The sequence below is a fragment of the Manacus candei genome, unplaced genomic scaffold (assembly GCF_025592945.1).
Source record: "Manacus candei isolate 608988 ecotype Guabito, Panama unplaced genomic scaffold, ASM2559294v1 h1tg000057l, whole genome shotgun sequence".
NCBI classification, from domain to species: domain Eukaryota; kingdom Metazoa; phylum Chordata; class Aves; order Passeriformes; family Pipridae; genus Manacus; species Manacus candei.
The window spans coordinates 15,018,453-15,032,473 of NW_026138105.1; the positions used below are offsets into that span (position 1 = coordinate 15,018,453).

The window sequence follows — 14,021 nt, forward strand, 5'->3', positions numbered from 1 at the left end:
GTTGTGTGTGAAGTCCACTGCCTGATGTAGAAGACAAATACACCAGCTCTGCTTTTTTTGGGTGTCTAATTCCCTGTGCCCCTGCTTGTTACAGACCTGTCCTTGCTTGCCTTTGTGCCTACTGCAAAGACACAGAGCTCAGCTCTTCCCCACGAGTGTGAAAAGGCACATGGCCTTTCCTCAGTGCACCTGCAGAAACAAAAAGAGGCTTTTCCTGATGCAGGCAGGGCAGATGGCTGACCACAGTCAGATGAAAAACTAAAATTGCAATTATTCCACTCCTCTGCTCGAAACTTGGCGTGGAGCTGCAAAGTTAGTTTTAAGCACAGGACATTGCACTGAGTTGGTCTGGAGCTTGCAGAGTTTCTGATGAACAGTGGAGACCTGAAGACCTGGGTACAGCCAGAGGAGATCTGCCAAGGCAGCAGAGAGCTGACAGTTACCTTTGGGAGCAGGCAGCAGCAGCAGCAGCACCCACATTCTGCTCCCAGGAGCTCTTTCAGTTGTTTTATTCTGCTGAAAGGTTCCTCTGCACCTTCCTGCAGGGGATGGGGCCCCAGGAGTGCAGAACAGCTGCTGCAGCCCGTGGGGATGAACAGAGTGTTGGAATTGTGTCCTGAAACCCTCCAGGGAAGTACTGAGCCCCAGCTGAGCAAACTGCCCTGCCCTGGGGGCTGTGCCAGCACTGCTGGGCTCGCTGTGCAGGGGCTCTGCGTGCCAAGGGGCAGTGCTGCCAGGAGCCCACCTTGCCCTGGCCACACGAGTCAGGAGAAGTTCATCTCCCCGAGTCCCAGATGTCCCATCTCACTGCCCTGCAAAAGGGTGGAGAACTGTGACATCCGAGCCGTGGCCCTCACACAGCTCAGAGCCCTGGGACTGCTCTGACAGTCCAACTCCAAAGCACAGGGAGCAGTAAATCACAAGTATTTCCCCACAAAATATTTTACAAAGTAAAAAAAAAACAAAACTAAAAAAAGTAATTTTTACTTTTTCCATTCTTTTGAGAGAAGCTTTCCAGTTGCTTAAAAACAAACAAACCCCAAAGCAGAAAACATCCAGCTTCTGGCTATTTCCAGTGTTTTCAAATTATTCTTTCAGTTTGGGGATTAATTTTTGATGTTGCTGAAAACCAAAATGTTTAGCTATTTGCTTTTTTTTTTTTTTTTTTTTTAATAGTTTCAGCAAAACACATTGAAAAGATTTGGCTTCATCTGAGTGTGGGTTGGGAACATTTTAAAATTCTCAAATATTTTGCAGGCAGAGAAATCCCTTTCTGCCCAGCTCGGCCATCTGCCTGCCATAGTAATGCTCTTTTTCTTTGCTTATTTTTACCCCCTTCTTCCCTCTGATATTTGCACTAATTCTAAGTGTCTCTGGACAGGGACTTTACTGTCCTTTACAATTGTTCAGCACTGTCTATTTAGGGTATTACTTTCATGTAGATGAGAAGTAATTATAATGGATCTGAAAATGTATATTTAAGTCTAAAGGCTATTTAAGATTCCCCATTCAATTTCATAGAATAATTAGCAAGCAAATCTATAGGGAGCTCTAATTTTCAGTCTTTTCTGAGGTTAATTTCTTCAGGGTTCAGTCACAGTGCTAAGTGTATTTTTTAGAAGCTTCTAGAAACATTTTTCTTGGTCATCCCTCAGGACATAAGATTGCATTGGCCTTGATTCTTTGGCTTGTTGAAGCTGAATGTAAAAACCCACGGAAAAACTTGGCTTAAAATGTTCAGCAATTCTGTTTAGACATCCCAATTCTACACAAAGTACTCGAGCCTGGAAATACAAGTTTTTCTCCCGAAGGAAAATGGAATTTTTCAGCAGGACTTCCTGACTGCTGCAGGTGGGGATGTGACAGGGACAGTCACCACTGGGGCAGTTCTTTGATGCTTCTCTTGGCCCTTGCTGGAAAGTAGGAAGCAGCGAAATGCCTGAAAACATAATTAACATTAGTAAAATTGTATCAGTACTTTAACACATCTGCAGTGTTTCAACTATAGCAAGTAATAAAAACCTTCCAGAGTCTTCTAATTACCTTTGTGTTAAGGATGGAACAGGCTGTACCCCCACCAGTTAGAGCATGGCCCACAGACGTGGTGAGGGGACCACGAGGCACTGAGCTGTGCAACTGGGAGGAAGCTCCATCAGCTTCAACTCGCTCATAATAATTTACCAGAGAAGTGCAATTAAAAAATAGACAGTTTTTTAAAAAAATAATAGAATGTTATCCACTCCTCCCTAGTAGCTCGTGGATGTGTTACCCAATTTCAAGCCATTTGTCAGTGCATTCAAAGATATTAAGTGCTTATAAGTCACAGGGAAATGGGTGCCCGGGTTCAGGAAAATGATTAAGGAGACTGATTTTATCAGTGCTCCCACTAACCCTGCTGTGTGAGCTCATCCCTGGGAGCCATCGGTAAATCCAGTCCCTCATCCTGAGCTGTGGGTCCCAGGGCCACGTTGGGGCTGCTGCTCAAGGATCTGCTGCTGGAAATGATTCATCCATCCATGCACTCCTACACACACAGGCACTTTCCCTGCTCTTCACACAAACACTGCTCTGCAGGGTGGTTTTCTGCAGCTGCCTAGATACCCTCATGATCTCTTCTTTTTTGGTGTCCTCTTTATCTCTGGGTAACAGGCATCACCTCTTCCTTCCATCCTCCCCTGCTCTGATTTTATGCCATCCAGCTCTTCCTAATTGCCAATCTCCCTCATTAAATAGTGGCACTAAGGTGGTTGACTGTGCCTATGCTTCCTTTTTTGTAGTCACATATAAGTTTTGCCAACAAATATCCCTAAAATACTGTCACTGATGCTTAAATGCTGTCTCAATATTATATACTATTGCTCTATCCATTTTTAATTTCACTTAGAGCCCAGTTCTGCAACTTTGCCTCTGTGCATGTAATTTTTTTCAGAAGGTCTTTGGAGTATCTTTCTTCAGGGTCTGTTGATTTGAAAATCACCTTCTTATCAACAGCAAGATACAACTGAAAAATTATGTCAGACCTCTGCTTCTGCTTGGATGATTTATAGAACATTCCTCCCACCAGCTCATTCTTTTTCCACACTTTTATCCTCCAGAAGAAGTGGGGCAGTGAGCAGAGGTGCAAAGCTGGTTCCTGGTTGAACCTCCCCAAAGTGCAGAGGTGTGTGTAAGTCTGTTAGAGACACAGGGGTTAAATCTGTTATAGGGATCTCTGGTTTATTTTTCCCTGGAGCTGGGGTAATGTTTCCTCTTGTTTTGTTCCCTCTCATGTTTTCATCCTGCAGTTTGAGGTAAAATCATCCTGAAGTCTCCCACGCCCTCCCAGTCATCTTTGCTCTCTGTCATCTCAGCTCTTCTGAACCTTTCTTTACTCAGAACCCCCTTCCACCGTCTCTAGCTTCTCTCACCTCTTGTGCACAAGTCTGACCTTCTGCCCCCCTGGCTTTCATTCCTCACCAGGCTTCAGCCATGTCTGATGTTGAAATGTCTGTGTGCAGATGCTGTGAGTTCCCCTTTCCAGGCTGTCACAGTTCCTGTGCTGTTGGAGGAAAACAACCGATCCTGTTCCTACCACAAATCACTGCGGGACCACTGAGGGCAACTCGGCCTCCTTATCTGAGATCAGATCAAGGCTAGACCTAAAAAACCTGGGCCACAGGCTCTGGGGACCCTGGATCCAAGTTTGTGTTATATGGCACGATGAGAAAGCATTAGACAGAGGCACAATTTTATTCCACCATCTGTATCTCCAGTGCACCTGTATCTCCAGTACTCAACAACTTCTCAACACCCAGTAGCAGGACCTTCAGTAAGAGCCATTAACATGCCACAGGAAGAGACCAGGAAAAAGTGAGAGCTCTCACTGATATCTTCTGAATAGCCATCAATTTTTAGGTTAAATGGCCAAAACAGGCTGTCCTAAGAAGGTGAGAGCTGCCCATGGTGCAGCAGAAGGAAAGGACTGCACGTGGTACCTTCCTGGACCTCAAAGAAAATCCCATCTTGACTCCAAAAAAATGGAATGGATTAACCTTACATATAAAAAGATTGTGTGTTTAAGTGAGATACACAAATAGAGGGAAACTGGGGATTTTTTCCTAATATTCTTTATTGGATAAGAAGAATTTTCAGAAAGGGACCCTCAAGAGAAGCTGGGGTTGCAACATTCCAAGCAACGGAGTGCAAATACATGCCTCTCCTTGCAGCCTTTCTCCAAGGACATCCTGTTTGCTATCTCATGAAGCTGACTTGCTTTCTGCTCCCTCTGCTCTGGGATCTTCAGGGCTGCTCATCTTCCCATGTAGTCAGTTCTCTTGTCCACGTTCTCAGGAGCTCCTGGCACATGGTTCCTCATTACCTCCTGCCAAACCAGTGATTTACAGTGATTTAAAGGGATTTGCAGTGGTGTTCCCATTGCAACATCCCATTCCATGCCCTGTAGTAGCTGTGAGAGCTGTGTGATTACCACTGCAATGTTTAAGGGGTGGCTGTGCATCTGCAGTGCTGGGCTGGGCTTGGCAGAGTGCAGGCAGCAAGCTTGGGTGGGTGAGGATTTCTGCCTGGATAATTAATCCATCCCTAGAAGCGTTATTTGAGGCTTGGGTGTCAGAGCAGATTTTGTTGAATTTTAATATTTCCTGTAACTTACACATCTCAATCTTGCCCAGTTCTGGTTTCCTCTGTTCTCTGGAATGATACCACCTTCCACTCACTGGCAAGTTGTGGCTCTGTGAACATGTTAAACCTCTCATCCCATTCCAGAGTATTTCCAGCCCTCCAGCACAGTGTTTGTAATCTTGTCACCCCATGTGGTTTGATCTTCCAACACCCAGCAAGGGTGAATAAACTCGCTCCTCATTAAGGGAAAATGGCACATGACACACCCAGTGGAACAAAGCAATGAGGAACAGACCCATTATGGGCACATGTAAAGTGGTCTCAGACTCCAGGGATTGTGGGTCCTGCTAAATCATCTCCACCCCAACGACCCGTCCTGTATCTACAAGTTATGGGAGCAAGGCAGGAATGGTGAGGGAAGGGAAGACACCAGGCTACAGGTACCCTCAGGTGCAGTTATGAGGGATGTGGCCATTTACCACAACTGGGAATGCAGTTGTAATTAGCAGGGTGACAGTAGGGGCCTGAAGTTTCCAAGTACAAAAACGCCATCTGTACTGCTGTTTAGGAAAAGGAAAAAAAGACATTAAACTGCAGTGATTCCCATTTCTTGGCAGGAATGGGAGAACTTTGTCACAGCACAACTCTGTGAATCCCCTGAAGGAGTTTTTGCTCGTGCACAAACAGCCATGAGGTGATCCCAGCTTCTCTGGCAAAGTGGCCACTTTCTGTAGACTCTGCTCTGTAAAAATAAACTGAATACAGCAGTTCTTTCCCTTTGGATTTTTCTCACTCAGGAAACACCTATGCCCAAATCCTCAGCTGGTGTAAATCTGCAAAGCTCCTACGACTTCAGCAAGGCAATGCCAAGTTCCTCCACCAGGGAATGTGATCTATTATTTTGGCTGAGTCTGTAAATCGCCAGTTCTGTGTTTTTGGACCAATTGTTAGGTGGCTAATCCTGCAGTTTGCACATGTGGACAGTCTGAGCACTCCCATGTGAGTTTTTGGCTGTGCAAAACTGTAGCCAACACAAAGTGAGTGGGCAAGCATCTAGGTGTGTAATGCAAAGCATGGAAACATGGGGGCTGAGTTTAGCCTTTCCCTAAATGCAGCCCTTTAAATCCTTGCAATCTCCTCGCACACAAAACCCACACACAGAGTCCCTCAAAACCCACACTCACAAAAACAGCTGTAAGAGAAGAAAAGACAATGAGGAGCATTGTGGAGGCACAGTCAGTCACATCTCCCCCTCCAGCACATGCTGGGAATCAGTCAGTCAGCTCTTAGGGGAGCACAGAGAAAACACACACCCACAGGAACTACTCAGCTAATCCCACTCCCTCAAATCCTGCAGGAGTTTGGTGGTTTCAGTGTGGGACTTCCTTTCTGCTGGCTTCTCCACTCCAACATTTCAAATGGAACTTTCAAGGGAAAAAGGAAATTTATTTTTCTGGATATTTTTTTCAACCTCATTGCATTCTCCCAGGAAGAGAAAAGTAATTTTTACAGGTAGAGGCTGAAATTAAGCCTAAGAACTGCCAAAAGTGGAAGATGATGTGCAGACACCTGCTGGTGAGGTCAGTGGAGGCTGTGCTGTACCCAGCCCTGAAGAGGAGAAAAGAAGGTTCCTAGCCAGGGCCTAAACCCCCAAACCAGCATGTTCTTCATTAAGAAAAAATAGTGCAAGGTTTTTACCTTAATTGTTTGAGTCATTCCTGAAAATAACTGTCCAAACTACTTAGAATAACCAGAATTCTCAGCTGGCTGACTATCCCAGTGTGTCCATCCCTGACTGACTCCACAGGCAAGTGCTCTCTGCCCTCAGCAGCTGCCCAGTGGGAGAGGCTGCCCTGCCTCACCCCCTGGGTAGTTACTCACAGTGTTTTATTTAACAATGCAAAGAACCAGGAGCCATGGAACAAACACCTGTGAGATCAGGGGTGTCCCCTGAGCACTTCTGAACTGCCCCTGGGGTCAGGACTCCCTGCTCACTGGTGTCAGTCACCATGTCATGAGTCAAGAGCAACTTTTCTTCTGTTATTTCCATTTTTCTTCTTCCAAGCAGCCTGGGGTCACAGGACTTAGAGCCTGTTTATGAACACAGTGCTGGGACTACAAGGTCCTTGTCTTTTGGGACTGCAAGAGCCAAAGGAGAAAAAAAGGCAGCTTTCTCTGCAATCCAACATTAAGGGACACATCCCTCGTGGTGCCAGTTCTGCCACCAGGAAGGGCACAGGAGCAGGGAGGGAGCTCTGAGCTCTCTGCAACCCATCAGCTCACGGGCAGGCACAAGTTTTGCAGGAGGATGGGATGTGACAGGGCCCTGGCATGCTGGTGATCCCAGCAAACACAGCTACCCTGGGAAGGAAACAGAGCTATGGCACCATGGCCTGTGCCACGGGCTCCCCAGAGCCCCCCTCATCCTGGACCTGGGGAAGTGAAAGTCCTTCCTTGTTCCCTGCAGCAGGAAGAGCTCAGCTGGGATGTCTGGAAAACACAGACCTGCACACCAGTGCTCTGCTCCCAAGTACATCACACAGGCACTTAATTAGTTTTGTAATTCCTGAGGATTTATGAGCCTCCATCTTCACTAATTTGCCTCGATACAACATCAGACAGTGTTCAAGCACGTCCAGGAAGTATTAACACGGGCTAAGTGCTTCTAAAAATACAATACCTGTCAGAGAGGGTTAAATTTAAAGTAAATTTGGGGTTGGCTTTTTTTTGTTTGTTTTATTTTTGCCAGAAGCAGTACCCTTGAAGGGTCCAGCAACCTGTCTGCGTCTTCAGAAAATTACAGGTGTTTAAGTGGGCTGTGCTGAAGGCAGACTGTGAGATAATAGGGGTTTTCTACCCCTCCAGGTTCTTCTGCTGCCTCTGTGACTCCTCCTCCCCTCTTCCATGAGGGCTGCTGGCAGATGCTCTATTTGCAGGAGTGGGTTCCCCCCAGCCTGGCAGGCAGGTCCAGGAGCTGAGCTGAGCCTGGTGATGACGTGCTGAGATGATCTGCTGGGGCTGACTGTGCAACTGCAGCTCAGGACCATCCTTTCCAGGCACTCACCATCACCACAAGCCCCATTCTGACCTGGCCTAAAGTACAGTGGGTTCTTATCTCTCTTGCCTTGGTGGCTTCTGATGCACCACAATTGACTCCCAGCTCATCTGCTGTTTCTGGGCAAACCCACTGCAAATGCAGGCAAGGGAACAGAAGTGCTCCTTGCAGTTTGAAGTCTAGTCTGCCAAAATAAAAAGGGTGAAAAGATCATGCCTTCCTTCTTAGATAGGTTACCCTCAGTTCTTCTACTCTCCTTTCTCCCTGCCAACCAGAAAATGTCTTTTGCCAGTGTTCTCCGTTCCTTTTAAAAGATCTAGAGGCACAATACCTCAGTTAGGAGAAACTTTGTCTGTTTTTCTCTTCCTCCCCATTTTCTCCCTCGCCACATTTTTTTAAACGTACCTTAAATATTGAATTTCATCTTTAAAACCGTGTTCTAAAGTCAGGGTAGAGCAAGGATGTCAATCAGAGCCCTTCAGGTTGGCAAAGACTCTCAGTGACCTCAGTGAGCCCTGCTCAGCCATAACACCTCCTGGTCCTGCCCTGGCAAAAAGAGGATTGAGAGGAGGGACTGGGGAAGGTTACAGGGAGAGAGAAATGGCTGCAGAGAGTCCTGAGGGAAGGGAAGCTCCCTTCTGGGACACCCCAAACAGCTGCTTAGAGAAAGTATTAATAACCTGCAAAAAGAATCAAAGGGATGGGCAAAGCAAAACAAGAGGAGCTGCCTGAATTCCCAGTCGGGTTTTGCACACCCCAGTGACGATGATTCACTGTCTGGTTTTCACTTTGTTCCCTTCCTTGGGCACTCGGCAGTTTCCTCACTCTGCTCAAGTTCTGCCTGTCCTTTCACTTTATGTGACCTTTTTGCTTTTTTTTCTCTGGTTACTTTATTAGCAATGACCCAAACTCCGGAGAATTTGACCCACACTTTCTCTCTGTATATTTATTTTAATTTCATTGACTTATGATAGAAATCATTTGAGTGCTTTAAAAGCATAAATGAGAAAAGCATTATTACGATTTTGTCAGATCTCACCTCACCATTAACAGGGCATTAACACTGGAAAATTGATTAAAAAAAATCCCATTGGAAAGACATATGTAGCAAAATGAAACCAACTTCCTTTATTCCTTTCCTGGTTTTGCTGACATCTCCCCAAATTAAAGCTGTCATCAGATATGTCTATTAAACTAGAGGCAGGTCTTACAGGGATGCTGCTCCCTGAGCAAACCATTCCTGCTGAAGCCCCCCTGTTCCTCTGGTTTCTGCAGGACTGTGGCACTGGTGTGACCTGGGGCTCCCCACAGCTGCCCTGGCTCTGGCACCGGGGCTGCCATGGGGTCAGGAGCTGCTCCTGTGAACCAGTGACGACAAAAGTGTGTGTCTGATAACCCTGGCAGGGAAAAGAAGAGGCAGGATAAGACCTGCACACATTTCTTAGGCTATTTTTCACCCTTTATGACTCCAAACTGAGCCACGAGGCAGACAGGGGAGAGGGCAGGGCGGCTGCTGCATCTGCTGCTGTCCCAGCAAGGGATGACAGAGCAGATTGTCCCTGGAGAAATCACCCCTGGACTCTCAAAGACCTGCAGCAAACTTCCTGATAAGTGACATTTTTCCTGTAATGATTTGGTTTTAGTCAGAAACAAAACATTACCTTGTGTTCTGCCACGAAGCAGGAGGGGAGTTGCTCCTCTTGTCTCACTCGCTGGGAATTTCTTTTATTTTTAAATTTAGAACAGCAGCAGCTTCTTTACAAAAATCTACGTACTTTTCATGGAAGTTCACTAATTTGAACCCCAGACTTTCAAGCTGAATATTTTAACCCTCTCTTTATAGATCCAGTGCTGGGTGTCCTGACCTGCAGCAGGAGGGTTCTCGTGCACATCTGAGCAGTTCCACAGCTCCCACCCCAGAACTGCACTGGGCGGGTCCCGGGAGCCCCTTTTGCTCTGTTCAGGTCCAGGTGATTTCTGTGGACTGTTCCTCCTGCACAGTTCAGAGGAGGTGCCTCAGGAGGGCACCCACTGTGAGGTGTTTGCTGTTGTCCCCCCTCGACACCCAGAAACAAGCCCTGACTCACAGAGATCGATGCTCAGCCTCAAAGGGATGGTTTTAATAAGACTTTCTGTTTAAATGGGGAATAAAACTGCATTTTCTTCTCATCTCAGCTTCTGTTTCCTTCAGCTCTCAGCAGGCAATGGCTTGGGATACTTGTTGCTCTCAGTAATTTATTTCAGGACCCCCTTATTTTTATTTTATGCATGGCCTAATGCAAGTGTTTCCCAGTTTTAAAGGAGGAAAATTAATTTGTTTCCTCTGGATAACAAAGTGCCATCAAGTTGAGCTCTAGATGGTATTCACCTGGGCAGTGGCCTGGCCTTGCAGTCCTGCAGGGCTTCTTCAGGAATCAGCCTCAGTGAATAATTTATTTTTCAGTTTGGCTGCTGGGAGTCAAGGGGAAATTCAGTTTAATTCAAACTCAATCTCCCTCCTTCCCCACACACATGTATATGTTTTTGCTGTGCTTAGCCAGGCTGCACAATGGGTAGTTTTGCTGCTATGAGTCATATTGCCTGTGATTTTTCTTGTAAGTGTTTATGTTTCTGTCCTCAGTGCTGAGCTTGAAGACATCAGCTACTCAGAGCCAGTGCAGGGAACACAACAGAGGAAAACTGCTCTCTGCACCCTGCTAAGATGCCACCTAAATGTAAGAGCAGGGGGACAAAGAGGTTTCTTGGGCTGCTATTCCTTCCCCATGTGTCCCTGCAGCCAGAGCTGAGGCTGTGGGGGTGCCAGGGGAGCTGCTGGGAGCTGTGGGATCTCTGCAGGGCACAGGGAAGTGCCCACAGGAGGGGGACAGGAAAGTTCTTCGAGTTCTGTGCAAAGAGGAATCAGGAGTCTCAGAGCCCACCAAAGTGTTTCACTTCCTCTGAAGGTGGGAACTGGGAGGCAACCAGTGACCTGTTCTGTCACTGGGAGCTGAACTTGGTGTTTGACCCTGTTCTGGAAGATGAGGAAGGATCTGTCCAACTGCACATGAGCTGGGATAGCTGAGCACTGAACTTCTCTCTGGTAAAATAGGGCTACACGTGTCATTGAACCAGTAGTTGAGTATTTTGAAATGCAACCTGCCAAAGCAGGCTTGCTAAGGAGTAGTTTTCAAAAACATGGGACTGATTTCTCATTACTTTGTGAAGTTATTTACAGCTAAAGTGCCTGGTCTGGGTTACTCGGGGTCACAGAGTGTCTGAATACCAGACAGGTGAGATACACATGTATTATCTCCAAATTTCTTTCACCATGCCTTCCATATAAGGTATATTTTCACTACAAAAATTAACCTCTCCTTGCATCAGGTTGGGGGAATTCACAATTCTGTGAGTCAAAGCCCAGGTGAGCACCAGAAGAGATCACCCAGGGAGGGTGTAAATTTGTGTCCCCAGATGCTTTTGAGAACAGGTCAGACAAGCAGGAGCACCATAAGGAGACCTGATCCAGTTTTTGGGGACTGAGGTGGACTACATGACTTCTCCAGGTCCCTTCCGGACTATTTTCCACAGCTCCAATCCTGGAATTACAGCAGGAAGGGGAACTTGGCTCTTTGAGTGTTTAGTTGCTCCATGAGTTCTGAATTTAACACATGGCATCACGTGCTCAGCAAAGCACTCAAACACTGAGGATGGTGCCACCAAGTAGGCTTTTCTCTGGAATACAGACATGCCAGTTTGCAGCTTCACTGAAGCTCTACTGAGGACACAGCAGCATCCCCAAGGCTCAGAAGCAGCCTGCACAGAGGTTGGGCAATATCCACTCCTGTTAACAACAGCCTGGAGGGGCCCTGCTGTAACTTCGGGGTTAAAGTCCCACTAAGAAGCTTTGTTTTTCTTTTTCCCAAACCCAGTAAGATTGGTTCCCCTCCTGTTAGCATGTGGAAGGTGCACTTCAGTACTTACCCTCGGGCTAACATTAAGCTCATTGACTCACCAGGAGTGATCAGGAGGGACTCACCTTTCCTGCCCCCTCGGGAACCTCACCCAGGTGTGTCTGCATGGAGTCATTAACTCCTGTTTGATCAAGTGCAAAGCCCTCACCTGACCTGGAGAGAGGAAAGGGAAGAGAGCAGGACCAGCTGCATGGCTGGTCCCATCCCATATGGACAGGGGTGTCCAAGGGCACTCTTGTACCATTGCTTCTCCTGGTGGATTGGACCTGAATGCTCCAGGACTTCTAGGGAGTGACAAAGTGACTAAGCCACCACCTGACCTGGCTCCAGTAGCCAAGGACTTTTTTTGTACACTCACATCTGATTTGTAGTTTTATTTTTTCCAGTTTTAGCCAAGAACTATTTGAACAGAAAGCTGCCTTCATTTTTAACCTTGGTAATACTGCTTAGCTTTTTGCTGGCAGAGCTGAAAATCATTTCCCAAGAGGGTCAGTATTTCCTCCCTGTGCCCCTGGGAAAACTGGGACACAAAATAATTTAACGTAAGTTGTATTATTATGGGTTCATATTTCTGGAAAATAAAAAAGAACCGCAAACAGTGTTTTCCTCTTGATTGCACACACACTGGCAATAATGGCACATGCAAAGTTGTCTTCCAAAAAAAAAAGATTTCTTGTCATCAATAACACTGTGAAAGCCACTCTTTTGAAGATGATGCTCCATGAATCTGAACCATTCACTCCTGCATCTGCATTTTCTTTTTCTCTGAAAAGTTTAATGGTAGTGGAGAAATAAAACCTGTAAACTCAATTTTAACCTCAATAAATGTGGTTCAATCAATAGAAAGCATACAATCAAAAAGTAGAAAGAAGTAATGACAGGGCACAGCAGAGGCATGAGGGGGCAACTGCAGAGCTGGGCAGAGGATCAGGCAGGAGGCACGAGCTGCTCAACAGAGCAGCCCCCACTCCCCTTCGCTCTACTAATTAATCAGGCATAAAAAGCTCATCAAGGAGCAGCCCAGCAATGAGAACCAGAGTGAAACAAGGTTATCCTGAAGGTTAAGGGCACAGGATCATCTTTTATTACTTAAAAAACCAAAAGAAAATCCCTCTTGCCACCCTCCCCCGACGTGCTGCTCAAGGGCTGACTTAGCCAACCCCTCCTGCAGGGCAGGTGAGAGTGGCAGCTGTCACTGAGGCCTTAAATCTCCCTGGGAGGGGAAAGTGAGCCATCAGGCTGATGCTGAGGATGGCTCAGCAGCTTTGCCTTCATTTCCCTGTGCTTTGTCTCCAGCCTGGAGCTGTCAGTGCATTTATGTCGTGGCCCTCGGTGGTTTCCGGGTGTTGCCTGTTCATTTACCTCACAGCAGCTCAGCTCTCCAGACAGACAGAAACCAGTCCCTGTGTCCAGGAGTGCTCAGCATCATCTGAGCATGGTGGCAATAGTCCATTGCAGAGGTTTTATCCACTCCTGAGACTGCTGAGTGTATTCCCTGGATCTCTGTTACGGCTTTCCTCAGTTGCCTAGTAGGTGACTCTACCAACTAAGTAGAGTTATGTCCTTTAATTAGTTAGTTACTTAGAATAATGAGGACTGTTAGTTAGAAAATGATTCAATCAGTGTTGTCACCTAAATGTGAGCTGGCAAATCCCCTGTGGATCTGCTCCTTGCAGGAGGGGCCCAAGGCCACTGTGCCTGCCCTGCACTGCTCATGTGAGAGGCTGCAAGGCACAGCATGGAGGGCCAGGCTGAGCAGCTGAGGGTACAGCCAGGATCACTTGTCTCAAAGTGCCCACAGGATCACCCAGCAGCAGCCCTGAGGACGCTTCCACAGGTGAGGGAGGTGAAAGGGAAGTGAGCTTCGCCTCAGGTGTCATGTTGAGTTTGCATTCACAGAGAGAGGAGCTGCAGTCAGTGGATCCTGACTGGAGGAGGTGGAAAGTCTTGAGTAGGGTATGGAAATCTGCTTCTAAATTAGATGCAAGAATGAGTTTCAACAAGTGCATTTGAGAAAGGGCATCAGCTCCAAAGGCAGAAATCCATTGCAGTGAAGTAAAAGATCCTGTACCTTGAACAGAAAGATTTCATCACCAAAAACTGGCTGTACAAACAATATTCAAAAAGATGTTGATGTACTTGGGACATGCCCCTCAGGTACCAAACATACATCTACATACTAAGGCATCACTGGTAGGAGGAAGGAGAACAGTGGCTTTGAGAAAAAAAAGAACCTTGAAGGCACAACAACTGTTCCAGCATCAAAGCTGCAACAAAGAAAAAAGTGCCAAGGTACAGTTTTGATCCTGTGCCCTTGTCTTGATATTAAAATGATGGTGACTGAAGGTAGTGAAGCTATGGGTGCATATCTGATAAGCAAGGCCATGGTAACTCACCTG

General features: G+C 46.6%; 1 long non-coding RNA gene across 2 annotated transcripts; it reads right to left on the reverse strand.

Moving 5' to 3' along the window:
* Positions 1-4,118: 4,118 nt before the first annotated feature.
* Positions 4,119-7,245, reverse strand: LOC127477976 (uncharacterized). Of its 2 annotated transcripts, XR_007907078.1 has the most exons (4): positions 6,316-7,245; positions 5,062-5,177; positions 4,649-4,727; positions 4,119-4,360 (listed from the first exon to the last, which is right to left on the reverse strand). It is a non-coding gene; the product is annotated as an uncharacterized LOC127477976 (long non-coding RNA). The 2 variants fall into 2 exon arrangements; XR_007907079.1 differs by lacking the exon at positions 4,649-4,727 and having other exon boundaries at positions 6,316-7,240.
* Between the last annotated feature and the right edge of the window lie 6,776 nt (positions 7,246-14,021).